Source organism: Pelophylax lessonae (genome assembly GCF_965119305.1).
Source record: "Pelophylax lessonae genome assembly, chromosome: 5".
Classification (NCBI taxonomy): domain Eukaryota; kingdom Metazoa; phylum Chordata; class Amphibia; order Anura; family Ranidae; genus Pelophylax; species Pelophylax lessonae.
Genome location: NC_138772.1, coordinates 64,455,765 through 64,472,604, shown reverse-complemented (window position 1 = coordinate 64,472,604; position 16,840 = coordinate 64,455,765). Strand labels below are relative to the sequence as shown.

Below are 16,840 nucleotides of genomic sequence, written 5' to 3'. Positions count from 1 at the left end.
GTTTACTCCCATTGGCAAGTGGGCATTTTCTACTACTGGCAACAGTCCAGCCCACCTAAAGTCTATGGGACATTAAACTGGCCCTTTGTTTAGAAAGTTTGGAGACCCCCCCCCCCCCCCCCCCCCCCGGTCAAGGTTATCATTGTGACCAAGACTGAAAAAAAATATGGCTAACATTTTACAGTTTGTCATTAGAACAGGAATCGACAAGAAGCACTTCAGCTGGGGACAGCTGTCTAAGAAAGGATTTTCTCCCACTTCCTGGTGTGTCTCCAAGACAGGAAATACAAGGGAAATCTCTCCTAATCTCTTCACAACTGAAAATAAATGGAGGGGAAAAAAAGCTTTGGCTATAAATATACTTTTAATACCTCATTAAAGTTTTTTTTTCCCCCTTTGATTAGTGAGAATCTACTGTTGATTTGAAAGACATGACCAGAGCTGCATCCTACCACAAGTGGCCATGCTCTGGGCTGATGTAGCCTTGGAGCTGCACTTTTCTAGGCTTAGTGGTGGCCATACATGTAATGAATTGATCGCTTTAACAATCCTTTTGAAAAAAAACTGCCGCAGTTAGGCCATTCCAAAAGATTTTACTGTAATCAGTGATTGATGAAATCTGGTTTCTATAAGTTATTGAACTCTGGTTATTGCTCTGTGCCTTGTTGAATACAATCTAGAGCAAGGGTAGGCAAACTTTAATCCTCCAGCTGTTGCAGAACTACAAGTCCCAAGATGCAAGACCGCTTCTAGTATGACTTCCATAGGCATGATGGGACTTGTAGTTTCCCAACAGCTAGAGGGATAAAGTTTGCCTACCCCTAAACTAGAAGTATATCAGACATGACTAGACCAGAACTGCTGAGGGAATTTCAAGTCCTGGGTTCCCTGCTGTTTACTGTATATCAGTATCTCTTTAGCGGCCAGTGATTTTGACATACATAGAAATATAGATTTATATATATGCTACTGCAATCCCTTCTAAGAAATGTTGAAGAGCATATACAACATAAATGTTGCTGTACATCATATGATTCCGACAATGTGAAGAAAATATAAAATAAAACACTAAATGGGATCTGCGTTGTGCGATATGTCAACATATCCCTAAAACATGAGTGACAGTAAATTAGACTGTGACCTCATTTAAATCCATTACAAGCAATTTAGAATGCAGCAGAAAATCAGGGAGTATGTGTTTGTGAAAACTAGGATGGATATTTCATGCAAAGTTACATTGCTCCAGCTTGGACCAATGTAAATATGTATATGCCATACCTGGCTGATGCCCCTGGAAGCCGGAAATCACTGTCGGTGGCACCATTACTCCAGTGATCCCTATTTGCCCCCAGGTCCCATGCTGGGTGGCTTCACTTCTGCCTACTGAATGCAGGCAGTCAGCCGCTCAGCTTGGGCACCAATCTAAATGAATGCAAATTGTTCTCTGATTGGATGAGGTGGAGAGGTGGGCAGTGACGTCATGCTTTCTACCTTTTCCAATCTGAGAATGCTTTGCATTCATTCTGGAGATGCATTCTGTGAATGGCGCTGTGTTCAGAATGCAGCCGCTCAGCACAGGGCACAGAGGCAAGTGGAGATCATTGGAGTAGGGGTGTCTACTTCTGTGATTTCCAGCTTCCAGGGTCATCAGCCAGGTAAGGTGTATTCATAGGTTACATTGCTCCAAGCTGGACCAATGTACTTAGAACAAAAAATAAAAAAAAAATATCCGTACCTGGAATTCATCTTTATAGAAGAACTCCCAAGAAAAAGCAATAATCTCACTTATATTTACCACTTACCTTTTATGCTTAAAAATGCTAATAACCAACCTGTACAGAGTATAAAACCCTTTAGCCCACCCTCCCTAAATTAAAGCTACCCATCTATTGGGTTAGCATGGTCAAAAAAACCATCTCCTTCTCTCTACTTGCCGACTGGACAGTGTAGATACAGAAGCCGATTTATAAGGTCAGGGCCCGTTCACACCACCTTTGTTGATCTGCACAGGTCAACACGGGCTCAGCGTTCGGATACATAAACATCTATTGTTTTCTATGCAGCCCATTCACACCACAATGCTGCAGATAGGGGCTGTGTGCTGCAGTGCAACTTGCAGCATCACATTGTGGTGAAAAAAAAAAAAAAACTTGAAGTGTCAGAAATGTAAAAAAAAAAGTTGCATTGTATCAATGCATCACACAGCCCTTTCGTAATGAACACAAGCTAGTGGCACTTTAGCGTGCAGGCTGGTGTGAACAAGCCCTCGTTCCTCTGCTCTCCCCTCCTGTAAGCATGCTTTCAGTAGAGTTAAGTTGTGATTGGCTCAGAGTGATGTGTACACTTATCAGAGGGTCCCTTCTAAATTAATCATAAGGCCCCTTTCACACGGGGAGGATTCCATTCCGACCAGCACACAAATCCCTTGCAGAGTGGGCGCATGACACATCCGTGTCTGCTCAGTTTCTGCAGAGCAGACCTGGACAGAGCACATTCTACTCAATTGTCAGCTGGGAGTAAGCGGACTCTACTGCCTGTATAACATCCGACTACCCTCCAATCTGATCCACCTAAACAGAAGAGGATGGATCCCCTTCCAGGTGTTTTTTTTTTTTTTTTTTTTTAATGGACCCAGAGGTAGGTTGGTGTAAACGGACACAAGTCTGTTTATACCTGCCTGTCCATAGGAATGCATGGATGTAAATAAAATGGACAGATGGACTAGATCCGATTGCCTGTGTGAAAGGGGCCTAAGACTTGTCAGACTAGGTGTCCTGTTGCGGGAGAAATCTCCTCCTCAGCAGAATTGCTATGCGGGGAAATGTAAAGCCTAGTACACACTATGAGAAAATCCGCCGAATGATTGTCTGATTTTCCACAATGTGCGTATCTTGATGTAACCGAAAATGATATTGTCTTGCACGAAAATTCTCGGATGACAAATGAAATGTAGGCAAACACAACTACATACTAGCGCCTTCCAGATCGTTCTTTGCTTCTGATCATGCACAGTATTTTCTACTTGATTATTTCCGTAGGATTGCTGTACACGTTGAATGAAAAATCAGACGGTCTGTTCGCTTACGATAAAAACAATTTCTAGCTTGCACCTTTTTTTTTCTTTTTTGTCCGAATGATCGTAATCGGCTGTCAAAGCACTATACTAACGAACAGATAATCAGCCGATCGGTCCTCGTACGGAAATTTTCATGCAATTTTCTTATACTGTGTACGGGTCATTACTCCCACCTATTTACATGCGTCACTCCCTCGCTGGCTGGAAAAGCGTCGCTCGTTCTCTCCGGTGACTTACATTCCGCAGTGTTTCCGCAGCGATGCTTCGCTCCTCAAACCAGTGGGAGAGCGATGCATACAAGCAGGTGAGATTTTACTGCACCATTTAGTGCTCTTGCCAGCATCAGGATTGCAAGTGTTACTTATCCTGAGCGTTTAGCATATTGTAAATTACATACAAAATAAAGTATAAAAAGTGTATGTCGTTAGATAAGCACGCTTTTAACACTAAGTGCATTTTTTCTTTTTTGCTTCCTTTACCCTGAGCTAACCTAACCCACCCCCTCTTCCTCCACAAATGTGTACATGCCTTAGTCTGACAGGCACGGCCTCTGGTATTTGTTTTTTCTTTCTTCTATCCTGGCCGCACCTGCACATTACAGCTTCAATGACTTCTATATGTGGCTGGAGATGGTAGGACAGTGGTCTCCAAACTATGGCTGGGGGGGCCAGATGTCGTCTTTGCTTGCTTTGCTTTATCTGGCCCTTGGGGCACTATTTCATTCAATAAAACCAACAGTAGGGCATAGTTGGGCCCAATGACCCCCAACGATGGGGCACAATTCCTCCAAATGACATCAATGATGGAGGAACTTTTCCTTTCAATGACACCAAGGTTGGGGCACAATTCCTCCCAATGACACCAACAAATGAGCCCAATGAATGGGGGAACTTTTCCTCCCACTGACACCAAGAATGGAGCTCAATTCCTCCCAAATGAACCAAGGATGGGGGAAAATTCCTCACACTGACACCAAGGGTGGGGCACAATTCCTCCCACTGACACCAAGGATGGAGCACAATTCCTCCCACTGACACCAAGGATGGGGCACAAATCCTCCCACTGACACCAAGAATGGAGCTCAATTCCTCCCAAATGAACCAAGGATGGGGGAAAATTCCTCCGACTGACACCAAGGATGGGGCACAAATCCTCCCACTGACACCAAGGATGGGGCACAATTCCTCCCACTGACACCAAGGGACCTTTTCTACTCCCAATAGTGAACATCCGGCCCACTTAAGTCCGAGTATAGAAAGTTTGGAGGTAGGAGATGGCCCTGTAGAGAGGTCTGTTGGGCAGTTATGTGCAAGTGCAGCCAGGATGTAAAACAATCACTGCAGGCCACTGCTGTCAGAGGTAAGTGCACATCTGTGGAGGAGAAGGGTGGGCTAAGTCAGGGTAAAGGGGGGGGGGGGAGGGATAAGTGCACTTTGTTTTAAAGTGAACGTATCCTTTTTAAGTCTCATGCACACAGGTCGAAAGCAATGACGCTTTTAGAGGCATTATTTTCTTTCTTATGCCTCTGAACTGGGCTCAAATTTTAGAGCAGTGTTCAGAGGCATTATAAAAAAAAAAAATTGCCCCAAACCTGTGTTCAGAGAAATGCTTATTGGCATAATTTATTCACATACATGTTTGTGTGTGTGTAAACTAATCCAGTGGCCAGAATAAATGAATATTCTAGCCAATGGTGAGTTTACCTGCATACGCTTCTAAGAGCCATACGTCTGTAAATGAGAGTAATTTTGCACCACAAGGAGCATTTGTACGCTGGTTTTCTTTGCCAGATCCTAGCAGAAGGATCCAGCACAGATAGGAGTATTTTTAATATGTGCCTAAAGAAGCGCCCCCATTGACACAAAAATTCAAAGGAAAGCGCCAAGCGTCATTAAAATTGACTACTACAAATGAATTGATTTGAAATGTTTTCTTTGTATGCTCCGTGAAATAAGTAATTTGGGGGTTGCACATCCTCTGCCTCAACATTTCAGGGATTTGGATTATGGGCCAATTCACACCTATGCATTATAACAGATGAGAACATTAAAGAGGAAGTAAACCCTCCTCTGCAAGTTGTACCTATAGGTAAGTCTATGATAAGGCTTACCTATAGGTACTGTAAATATCTCCTAAACTTGTACCGTTTAGGAGATATTTACCTTACATGCATCCAGTGACGTCACTGGCGCATGCGCTATGAAGGAACGGCCGCTCGTGCCGTTCCTTCAGAGCCCCGTGCCGTGACTGTCGGCTCTCGCGTGCGTGCGTGCGCGGGAGTGACGTCACCGCGGCTCCGGGCCAATCAGATGGCCGGATGCCGCGATCCCGGAAGACGGCCGATTAGACATGTCGCCCTTCATAGAGGTGAGCGGACGGCACGGCGGGGGCTCGTTCTAAGGTAAGTATTTCATAATGAGCTAGTATGCGATGCATACTAGCTCATTATGTATTTCTCTTTCAGGTTGTAAAAAAAAAAAAAAATTTTTACCGAGTTTACAACCTCTTTAAAGGAGAAGTACAGCCAAAGTTCATTTAGCTGTACTTCTGGGGATTACGGGAGTGTAGTTCATTCTACACTCCTGTGACCCATTTTCACAAGACAGCAGGCTGAAGCCCGCTGTCTGCTGACATCACAGAGCCGGTCCAGGCTCTGGCAAGATCGCAATGGAGTCAGGATCCACCCCAATGGCTGGACCGGCACCCGAGTTAGCCTCTCAGCGAGCCGCAGAGAGCCTGAGCTGGTCGCCCCCGCCCCCTCCCCTCCACAGACTAGCGGACTAGTGAGTGCGGGGAGCAGAGCAGACAGCGGTGACTGAAAGTCAACGATTCTCTGCTCTGGAGACACTGAGAACCGAGCGATCAGCGGTGTTTGATCGCTTGGTTCTTAGTCTTAGACCTGGCGGGGCACAGATGCAGCATCGGACCAATGCTGCATCCACCTTGGCAAGTACAATTCTGAAAAAAAAATCCCATACTTTTTATTACTGAATGGGCTGCCAGTGCTCACCACCCTACTTGTTCCAAAATGCAGTGCAACACAATGCATAGTATAAGAGTTGTGACAAGCTGTTGTACTCAACTGTACAATGCGTTAGAATACAATTTACAATGAATAGCACTGTAGTCACCCAGGCTGGTTCTTCACCAGTCTTCGGATCTAGGGGGGGCAGCATGTTTAGTGTGGGCTGTGAAGCCGCAAGGTGTCCTAGCCAGCTTCCCACTGCACATGCATGAGCCATGCTGCATGAGTGGTCCACAGCTTTCTGGGACCAGTGGCGTTTCCTAGAAGGCTGTGGGGGGAGGGGGGTGCCAAACTTCTGGTGGAATCACCTAGGTGTTCCGACTGGAAATGGGAGAGGTTACCTGGGGCCCCGTCCCTTCCAAAAAAAAAGGGGGGGTGAAGGATACAAAGCAGAAATTCCACTTTAGGGTGAAGTTCTGCTTTAAGTGTGAATAAGTTGGACTATTTCTTTAATATATGTACTGAAAACCTAATAGGGCTCAGTTCAGAAAGCTTTGACACAAGAGTAAGTATCTTTGTTTTAGCAATGTGTAATTTAAAAAGTCAACTTTTTTTTTTTTTTTAAGGATCTTTATCCAGTGGGTTCTATTTGAAAATTGGGCCTAAAAGGTATAAAATATTGTAGATACATTAAAGCACATCATATTTTCCTAAAAGCGCTTGGATTTGAGGAAAAAAAGAAAAATCTTCTCCTTGAACTTTCAATGCCTCCTATAGATATATTTACTGAATATTATTTTCTAAGTGATGGTTTGGTATTCTCACTATTAGTGCGCTTAATTTTGGTACTTTCTGTTGATGTTTACATGCCGGTCATGTGGAGTTTTGATGTATTTTTATGAATAGGTGAAATAAAAAAAATAAAAAATTTTGAACTGACCTGAGACTCTCCTTTTTTATTATTATTAATCATGATTGAACATTTATGTGAACTGCTTGCAGTGTTTTGCATGTTTTAATGCGTTTTTACTGGTTACCTACAATCATGCATTTTTATGTGCTTCCATTGCCATTAACGGGCCTTATAATGTGCACTGATGCATCGAAACAAAGACTGTGCATCAACACATTGCACAGAGATGAAACCGCACCAAATAAAGCAATTGTTAGCCCTTGTGCATTAGTTGAAAGTGAATTAAGACTAGGTTAACATCTATGTGGTTGATGTGGTTTTCTGCCGCATTTTGCGTTTTTGAACATGTGTTCGATGCGTTTTGCATTTTTTTTTCTCCTGAACGAACTTAAATAACAGTTTTTTGACAATTCCTTTGCTTTCAGTTTTCTTTAATAATGTCCCTTGAAGTAAATCCAGCGTCAGTTACGAAGGCCACACACCCCCTCTGCCCCCTTTCAGAAAAAAGAGGCCTGCACTCGATGCAAGCTCCCACCGTCTCGACAGTTCCTAAATAGCTAAGGAACGGGACCACCCGATAATGTTAGACGTGGCAGCTGTCTGCTCCTTAACTGGTTATTCACTGTTTGCTAGGAAAAAAAATGCAAAAACGTCACACTTGCTGCGGGAAAAAAAAAAGTCCCTGACTCTTTCCAAGCATGCATATATGTGAACGTTTCCCATAGGAAACCAGGTTACCAATTGACGTCTGGAAGATGTATCCCCCCCCCCCCCCCTCCACTTTCATGACCAGACCATTTTATTGTGGTGTTTTTAACTGGCGATTGTGTGACACAGCACCCAAGTAAAATGTATGTCCCTCCCCCACCCCCCCCCCCCATAAAACGGAAAATTGATATTGAATACGTACCGTAATTTTCCTGATGGACTCCATGGTAGCAATACGTATCGGGTTTAGTCCCGCCTCCAACCTACCCTATAGGACATTCACTCCCATAAATCTTTGCACCTGTTCAGCACACGTGTTCTGTAACTAGCCTCCTTAGAAACTGGGAGGGAACTCTTGCTGCTTCGAAGTCCTTCAGGAAAGGAAAATTATGGTAAGTATTTATTTGATATCAATTTTCCGTTTTCCTGACAGACTCCATGGCAGCATACGTATGGGGAAATAACTCGCCGTACACAAACAGGGTGGGCAGGTGCTAAACAAAAGTTTAATTAACTCTGTCAACCGACAGGACTTGTAAACCAAAATTAACAGAAGAGCCGCCGGCTCAACACAATAATGAGACAAAAAGGTATTTATGGAAGACCAGGATGCTGCTCTACAATTCCCTTCAGGAGCGACATGGCTGGAGACTGCACAGGGAGTGGAAACACTTTGAGTCGAGTGAGCCGTAACTACCACTGGAGGAGTCAAGCCCTTAGCCCTGTAAGCCCATTGAATAGCCTGCATGATCCATTAAGAAATAGACCTTGAGGAAGCCGGTAATCCCTTGTTCTTCCCACTGAAGGTGATGAACAGCTATTCTGACTGCCGGAAGGGAACCGTAGCTTCTAGATATTGTTTGAGGCAATTTCCCACATCCAACGGATGGATAGATGAGCCCTCATCCTGGCTAAAGGTAGGCAAAACTATTTCCGAGTTCTCGTGAAAGACAGAGGTAACCTTTTGGTCTTGCTTCCAACATAGGGATTAAGACTACCCTATACGGAAGGAATGTTAGGAAGGGCTCTTGTGGCCCTAAGGCCCCGATCTCAGAGACTCTCTTTGCAGAGGTAATGGCCACCAGGAAAGCGGTCACCAACGTCAACTCAGCTGTATCACGGATGCGTTGTGACAAACTCCAGGACTAAAGGGAGATCCCATTTGGGGAATCTTGGCTTTTTCTGGGGCCTAAGTCTTACTGCTCCTTTGAAGAACTGTCGTACCATGGTATGGTTAGCCCAAGAGATGCCAGTAAAGGCTGAAATAGCCGATACCTGGACACTAAGCAAACTATCTGAGAGCGGAGGGTCTAGACCAGACTGCAGAAAACTCAACACATCTTAAATTTTGATGGAAGAACAAGGATTGGACCTAGCAGCCAGATGTGAGGAAAATCTTGACCAGATCCTTTCATACACCCTGTTGGTTGAACTCTGCCTGGCACTCAGAAGTGTAGAAATAGCTTCTTCAGGGCACCCTAAGACCTGTAACCTTCCCCTCTCAATAACCAAGCCTTCAGATGTAGCCGAGCTGGACAAGGATGAAGTATGGAGCCTTGAGACAACAGATCTGGCCTGAGGGGCAGCGGGATCGGATCCTGAACACTGAGGAGCGTTAAGAGAGGGAACCAAGGTCTGTTGGGCCAGAATAATATCACCGCCACTACTTCCACTGCCTCTGTTCTGAGTCTCCGGAGAAACTGCAGGATTATCGGGACTGGAGAGAAGGCATAGGCTCTGCGGAATCTCCATTGATCCGTGAGGGCGTCCACCCCGAGAGCCTGGGGGTCCTTGAACCTCGCATAGTACCTCTGCAACTTGCGGTTGCAAGGGGAGGCAAAGAGGTTAACCTCTGGGGAGACTCTCAGGATCCACCTGAAGACTTCTCCGTGGAGAGACCACTCGTTGTCCAACTGCACACGGGAATAGAAAATCGGCTTGGACATTTTGGACTCCTGGAACATATACTGCTAACAGGTCAGACAAGTTCTTCTGTGCCCAGGCCATGATCGGTTCCACCTCTCGCAGCAAGGACCAACTGCGTGTTCCTCCTTGCTTCCTTATGTAAGTGACCGCCGAGGTGTTGTCCAGCCTGAGCATCACCGGAAGCCCTTCTGTCAAGTGGTGGAATGCTTGCAAAGCTTGAAGAGCTGCCCGTAGCTCCAGAACGTTGGAAACTATTCCCCGAGAGGAAAAGTTCCACCTGCCCTGAGCCACCTCCGAGAGGCAATGAGCACCCCATCCTGTGCTGCTGGCATTTGAGGTCACCAAAATCCATGAGGTTGGCACGAGAGATTGGCATCTCAGAAGATGTTCCCGATGCAGCCACCATGGAAGACTCGCCTTCATGGCCGGGGTCAAGGAGATGGACTGATCCAGATGCCAAGTGTCCCATTGTTGAAGGAAGCCCTTCTGGAAGGGTCTCATTCTCCATAATGCCCACTTCACCATGGGAGCCACAGTGACCATGGTCCCAATAATCCTCAGGCATTTACTATCTCGGAGGTGAGAAACGGAGAGAGGGCATGGAGAATTCAGGATCACTGAATCTTTCTCTTCCGGAAGAGATACTGTCGCTCTTGCTGTATTGAACAAGGCCCCGAGATAGATGAGGGACTTGGTGGGAATTAAATGGCTCTTCTCCAAATTCAACAGCCATCCGAATTTCTGAAGGGTGGATACAACTTGATCCTGGTGCTCCAACAACTGATCTCTGTCCTGAGATAAGAGGAGAAGGGCGTCTAAATAATGATGAAGACGGATGCCTCTTGTCCTCAACAGAGCTACCACAGCCAACAAGACTTTTGAAAAGGTCTGTGGAGATGTGGAAAGCTGAAGGGGAGACAAGTGAATTGCAGGTGCAAGTGACTGACGGCAAATCGGAGATATTTCTGAAAATCCTCTGCAACAGGGACATGAAAATATGCGTCCTTTAGATCTATGGACACCATCCAGTCTGCTGGTTGGACTGCCTGTTGAATAGATAGAAGTGTCTCCATCTTGAATCTTTCCCTTCTGATATATTGATTTAGAAAGGTCAGATCGATGACAGGTCTCCATGAGCCGTTTTTCTTCTGGACCAGAAAAAGAGGGGAGTAAATTCCCTGGCCGCGCTTGGGCTCTGGCAAGGAAAAGGACAGCCCCTTGAGACACCAGAGACTCTACCTAGGAAAGTAATACCTGGCGCTTCTCTCCTAAGGGTGGCAGGGAGGTAGGAAGGAATCTTGGTGCTTCGTCGAAAGCACACTTGTGCCCGGATGAAACTGTCCTTACAGTCCAGGGGTCCCGGATTGAGGCCGCCCAGACATGTCGGAAATGTAGCAACCGAGCCCTCACCTGACATGCCTGAGCGGGCCCAATCTGAAAAGGACTTGGTAGCTTCACAGTCTCCAGAAGGGACACTCTTCAATGGCTTTCGAGAGGAGGATTGTCTTGACCTCTACTTGCAGCCAAACTCTCTGCCAGGCCTGTAGGTGAGCGCTACTCTGACACGATCTGAAACATACCTCCTGGGCTGCCCCTTCTTCGGATTGAGAAGGCGTCGATCCTGAGGGGGAAAACCAGGCTTGCTGCCCATAGCCTGGGTTATAGCATCATCCAGCTTATTCCCGAAGAGGGAGGAGCCCTCAAAGGGAATACGGCACCAGACCTGTTTGGCTCTCACTAAGGACAACATAACCCTGGCCAGAAGATGGATAAGGTCAATAGAAGCCTCCCCCAGAAAAGATGAGGCCATCCTAAGTTCCTGAATCTGGGAACTTCTGGCAACCTCCTCAGACACACTCGGAAAGGACTCATCATCTGAGTCGGACCATGGTTCCATGGCCTTGGACATTGCGGCCAGGGCCGGCTTGCAAGCCATTCCTGCTGTCAGGTAGATCCTCTTAAGGTCAGAGTCCATCCTTCTAGCCAGAGGATGCTTAAAGGAGACTGTGTCCTCTAGCGGGAGGGTCACATGTTTGACCAACCTCATCACCGCAGCGTCAACCAAGGGAGGAGATTCTAGGTGTTTCACTTCCTCTTCCTTGTAAGGATACAGCCTGGACATTTTGGAAAGCATTGAGTTCTTCCTTTCCACCTTACTCCATTCATCTGTAATTATCTCCCCCCAATTCACCCAGAAAGGGGAAGTTGAGATGCTCCTTGCTGAGCTGCTTGAAAAACGTTTTCTGTTTTGGAGGAGATACAGCCGGATCTTCCCAATTCAGAGTCTCTCTCACTGCTTTCACAAGGGAAGGGATGAGGGCAAACTCAAATCCCAAGCAGGGGTCCTCCACCTCTGAGTCACTGTCCGAAAGGAATGCTGACGGGTGACTGGGTTGAGAGGATTCAAATTCTTCCCGAGTCTGTACTCTTCCAGGGGGAGGACTTGGAGGGATCACCTCTGGGCTCTGAGTCTGACCGACTCCTAATTCTGCCAGGGAGACCTTGATGACCCTTTTCACTAGAGCCTCCAATCAGTGGTGGGAGCTGTCCCTCTCTCCCGCAGCCTGGGAGAAACATTTGTCACACATTGACTTGCCTTCAGGGACTCGGGTGCCACAACCCCAACAACCCGCTCTGTCTGGGTGTCGCGAGGGGCCGGCCGACGCAGGCGCCTTCCCATGATCCTGGGAGCCTGACGGAGATCTCCGAGCAGATCTTGTGGAAGAGTGCCGGTGATGTAGGAACAAAGCAGACACAGACAGGGAGCCAGGGACATAACTAACGCCCCAATCCCCCCCTCTCTAAGCACCCCAACCCCCTAAGCCCTGAGTACCTGCTAAGGGCAGGGTGATCACAGGAGGGCGGAGAGGCTTCCATTCTGGCACTGACCTGCAGGGATGAGCCAGACAACTGGATCAGAAAGAGGAAGAAGAGAGGGGGGGGGGACTCCCATAACCCTGGGGCCCAGTGTACTCACCGAAAACCTGAATATAGTGCAGAACGACAGTAGGGGCAGGAGACCAGACCTCTGGATGATCAGAAATGCAGACTACGCTGAAAAATGTCTTCCTGCAGCAGAGTGTGTTTCCTACACACTCAGCTGACATTCAGCTCCCTTTTGAATATGGTGCCTGCTGCCGTCACTCAGCGGCGTCGAAAACCCCCACTGCGCATGCGCCGTACTGCTACCGCGCATGCGCGAAGCCAAGCCAGAGACCGGCGGCCGGTCAGGAAGTGAGCACTTGGAAGGGATGAAGAGGAAAAAAGGTAAAATGCATAAAAACAGGCCCTGAAATATACAAATAGCTGCCATGGAGTGAATACAAACCCAATTCTAAAAAAGTTGGGACACTGTACAAATTGTGAGTAAAAAAGGAATGGACTAATTTACAAATCTCATAAACTTATATTTTAGTCACAATATAATATAGATAACATATCAAATGTTGAAAGTGAGACATTTTGAAATGTCATGCCAAATATTGGCACGTTTTGTTTCATAAGAGCTACACATTTCAAAAAAGTTGGGACGGGTAGTAATAAGAGGCCGGAAAAGTTAAATGTACGTATAAGGAAGAGCTTGAGGACCAATTTGCAACTTATTGGCAACATGATTGGGTATAAAAAGAGCCTCTCAGAGTGGCAGTGTCTCTCAGAAGTCAAGATGGGCAGAGGATCACCAATTCCTCCAATGCTATGGCGAAAAATAGTGGAGCAATATCAGAAACAAGTTTCTCAGAGAAAATTTGCAAAGAGTTTGAAGTTATCATCATCTACAGTGCATAATATCATCCAAAGATTCAGAGTATCTGGGACAATCTCTGTGCGTAAGGGTCAAGGCCAGAAAACCATACTGGATGCCCGTGATCTTCGGTCCCTTAGATGGCACTGCATCACATACAGGAATGCTACTGTAATGGAAATCACAACAGGGGCTCAGGAATACTTCCAGAAAACATTGTCGGTGAACACAATCCACCGTTCCATTCGCCGTTGCCGGCTAAAACGCTATAGGCCAAAAAAGAAGCCATATCTAAACATGATCCAGAAGCACAGGCGTTTTTTCTGGGCCAAGGCTCATTTAAAATGGACTGTGGCAAAGTGGAAAACTGTTCTGTGGTCAGACGAATCAAAATATGAAGTTCTTTTTGGAAAACTGGGACGCCATGTCATCCGGACTAAAGAGGACAAGGACAACCCAAGTTGTTCTCAGCGCTCAGTTTAGAAGCCTGCATCTCTGATGGTATGGGGTTGCATGAGTGCGTGTGGCATGGGCAGCTTACACATCTGGAAAGGCACCATCAATGCTGAAAGGTATATCCAAGTTATAGAATAACATATGCTCCCATCCAGATGTTGTCTCTTTCAGGGAAGACCTTGCATTTTCCAACTTGACAATGCCAGACCACATACTGCATCAATTACAACATCATGGCTGTGTAGAAGAAGGATCCGGGTACTGAAATGGCCAGGCTGCAGTCCAGATCTTTCACCCATAGAAAAATTTGGCGCATCATAAAGAGGAAGATGCAACAAAGAAGACCTAAGACAGTTGAGCAACTAAAAACCTGTATTAGACAAGAATGGGACAACATTCCTATTCCTAAACTTGGGCAACTTGTCTCCTCAGTCCCCAGACGTTTGCAGACTGTTATAATTGAAGAGGGGATGCCACACAGTGGTAAACATGGCCTTGTCCCAACTTTTTTGAGATGCGTTGATGCCATAAAATTTAAAATCAATTTATTTTTCCCTTTTAAAATTATACATTTTCTCAGTTTAAACATTTAATATGTCATCTATGTTGCATTCTGAATAAAATATTGAAATTTGAAACTTCCACATCATTGCATTCTGTTTTTATTCACAATTTGTACAGTGTCCCAACTTTTTTGGAATCGGGTTTGTAATATAAAAGAGTACTCACTGACCCCAACGAGCCATTAGCCACCAGGGATGGATGGGATACATACACTGGACTTTGTATTGGGGAATAGGCCACCCGCAGCAGCTGGGTTCTCCGGCCAAAGGCTGCACACATAGAGAATTAGCCCCACTCCATACCCCGCAACAGCTAGGGCTTTTTGGAGAAACACTCAATACCAGGTTGGCAGAGTCATCCATCTCCTGGAATCCACCAAGTAGGATACAGGTAATCCGTAGGAGGACAAAAAAGGAACACGTGTGCTGAAAAGGTGCAAATATTTATGGGAGTGGATGTCCTATAGGTTAGGTTGGAGGCGGGACTAAACCTGATACGTATGCTGCCATGGAGTCTGTCTGGAAATAGAGCTTTCTTTTGGTGCTATTTGATCACCTCTGCGGTTTTTATTTTTTGTGCTATGAACAAAAAACCGCCAATTTTGGAAAAAAAAACAAAAAACTATTTTTTCTTGCTGCCTTAAAACATCCAATAAAAAAATGTTAAAAAATCAAATTTCTTCATAAATTTAGTAAAAAAATAAATAAAAAAACACTCCCCCCCCCTCATGGGAGGCTTCCCGCTGTGTGCCCGCTCTGCGCTTTGACATTTCTTAAATAAACAAAGGGCAGAGCCACCTGCCTACATTACACAGTGGCACTGCCCCTTGTGATGTCATGTACTATGTACCGGATACCCATTCACATTGGGGGGGGGTTGGCAGGATCTGGGGGCCCCCTTGTTAAAGGGGGCTTCCAGATTCTGATAAGCCTCCCCACCCGCAGACCCAGACAACCACAGCCCTGGGTTGTTGGGAAGAGGCCCTTGTCCCCATCAACATGGGGACAAGGTACTTGTTGAGGGCATGTGGCCTGGATATGGTTCAGAAGGGGGGGTGGGCTCTCGCTTGTCCTCCACGTCGGGAAGGCCCTGGTATGGACTGGGAAGGGACCCTGCGCTGTTTCTTTTTTTTGGTTCCACTGTCAGTGGGGAACCCCACTTACAGTTGATGGGTCATTTGATAAGGATGCCATGGCCAGCTTCCTGGCCCCGTTCCTCAAAAACCAGCTTACAATGCGCCCTGATTAGGCAAAGCTTAGCCCAATCAGGGCACAGAATGCACTGTGTTCGGCGAACAGCCAACCCGAAATCATGCTCGGGCTGAACTATTCGCCCACCCCTAGTGTTCAGTGAAGTGCCCCCTTACCTTGGGGGGGTCAGTGAAGTAGAGCCCATATAGATTGTTAGCCATTAAAGCGGTAGTATACCGCTTTTTTCCACTTTTAACTACAGGTAAGCCTACAATAAGGCTTACCTGTAGGTACAATTAATATCTCCGGGAGTGACGTCATCGCGGCTCCGGCCAATCACAGCGCCGGAGCCGCCGAACCCGGAAGAGACGCCGAGGGATCATGTCAGCTCCCGCAGCGGTGTCCAGGGGACCGTGTCGGGGCTTTGTTCTATCTGCTATCACTATTTATGTGCCCAGTTCACAGCAAAGCATTGTGTGTGTGCTGGGAAAAAGACATCCTGCATTTTTTTTTTTTTTTGTAGCTCTGTGCACAGAAAATATGATGCAGCATGCATCAATCCGTCAATACACTGCTTTTAAACACACGTTGTGTGGCGTGAAGAGCCCAAAGATAGCCAGCTCACTGAAAACAAAGCACTCCATCTAGTGGATAATCTACACATTTCTGTATTTAATACAAAACAAAAATGAAAGCGCAGCAATGTAAAAATGACACAAAAAATTGTCTTAAGGTAAACCATGCCATAATAATATACAATATGTGTGCACCATGTCATACTTTCAATTTAAAGCCAAATGCCAAAGATACAGTTAAATACAGGATGACGCTCCTATGCTGTGTCACTCCCTCACCTGCTCAATGTACTATGAAGATCACCACACTGGTCAGGTCCATCTTTTTTGAGTCCACATTACCTTAACTTTCAAAAGCAAACCAAACATATACATGGCCAAAAACAAATACCCTGACCTCGTGGTGCACTGCAACACTATTGGAGAACAAATGCAAAGCCTTGCTTTTCACCTGTCATTTTAATTTTTTTCCTGAGTGTACATACAGTGAGCCATGCATGCTCAGCACAATTCTGTGCCAGAATAAAGTAACTGCCATGTATGTGTACAGGAGTTACATCATCCAAGCCAATCAGGAGGTCAAAGACTCTGAACCCTGAAGATTGCCAGAAGAAGATGACAGCCCCGGTGACCAGGGGGTCCATGGCTGTTACATTGCTGGAGGAGGGAATTCACAAGGCAAGTGTGCCATAAGAAAAAGCTCATCGTCCTTGCACATTATGGCA

General features: G+C 46.0%; 1 protein-coding gene across 6 annotated transcripts in view; it reads right to left on the bottom strand.

The window, feature by feature from the left end:
- ADAM22 (ADAM metallopeptidase domain 22) overlaps positions 1-16,840 on the bottom strand; it is a 491,004-nt gene that overhangs the window by 190,792 nt on the left and 283,372 nt on the right. The window lies entirely within an intron of this gene.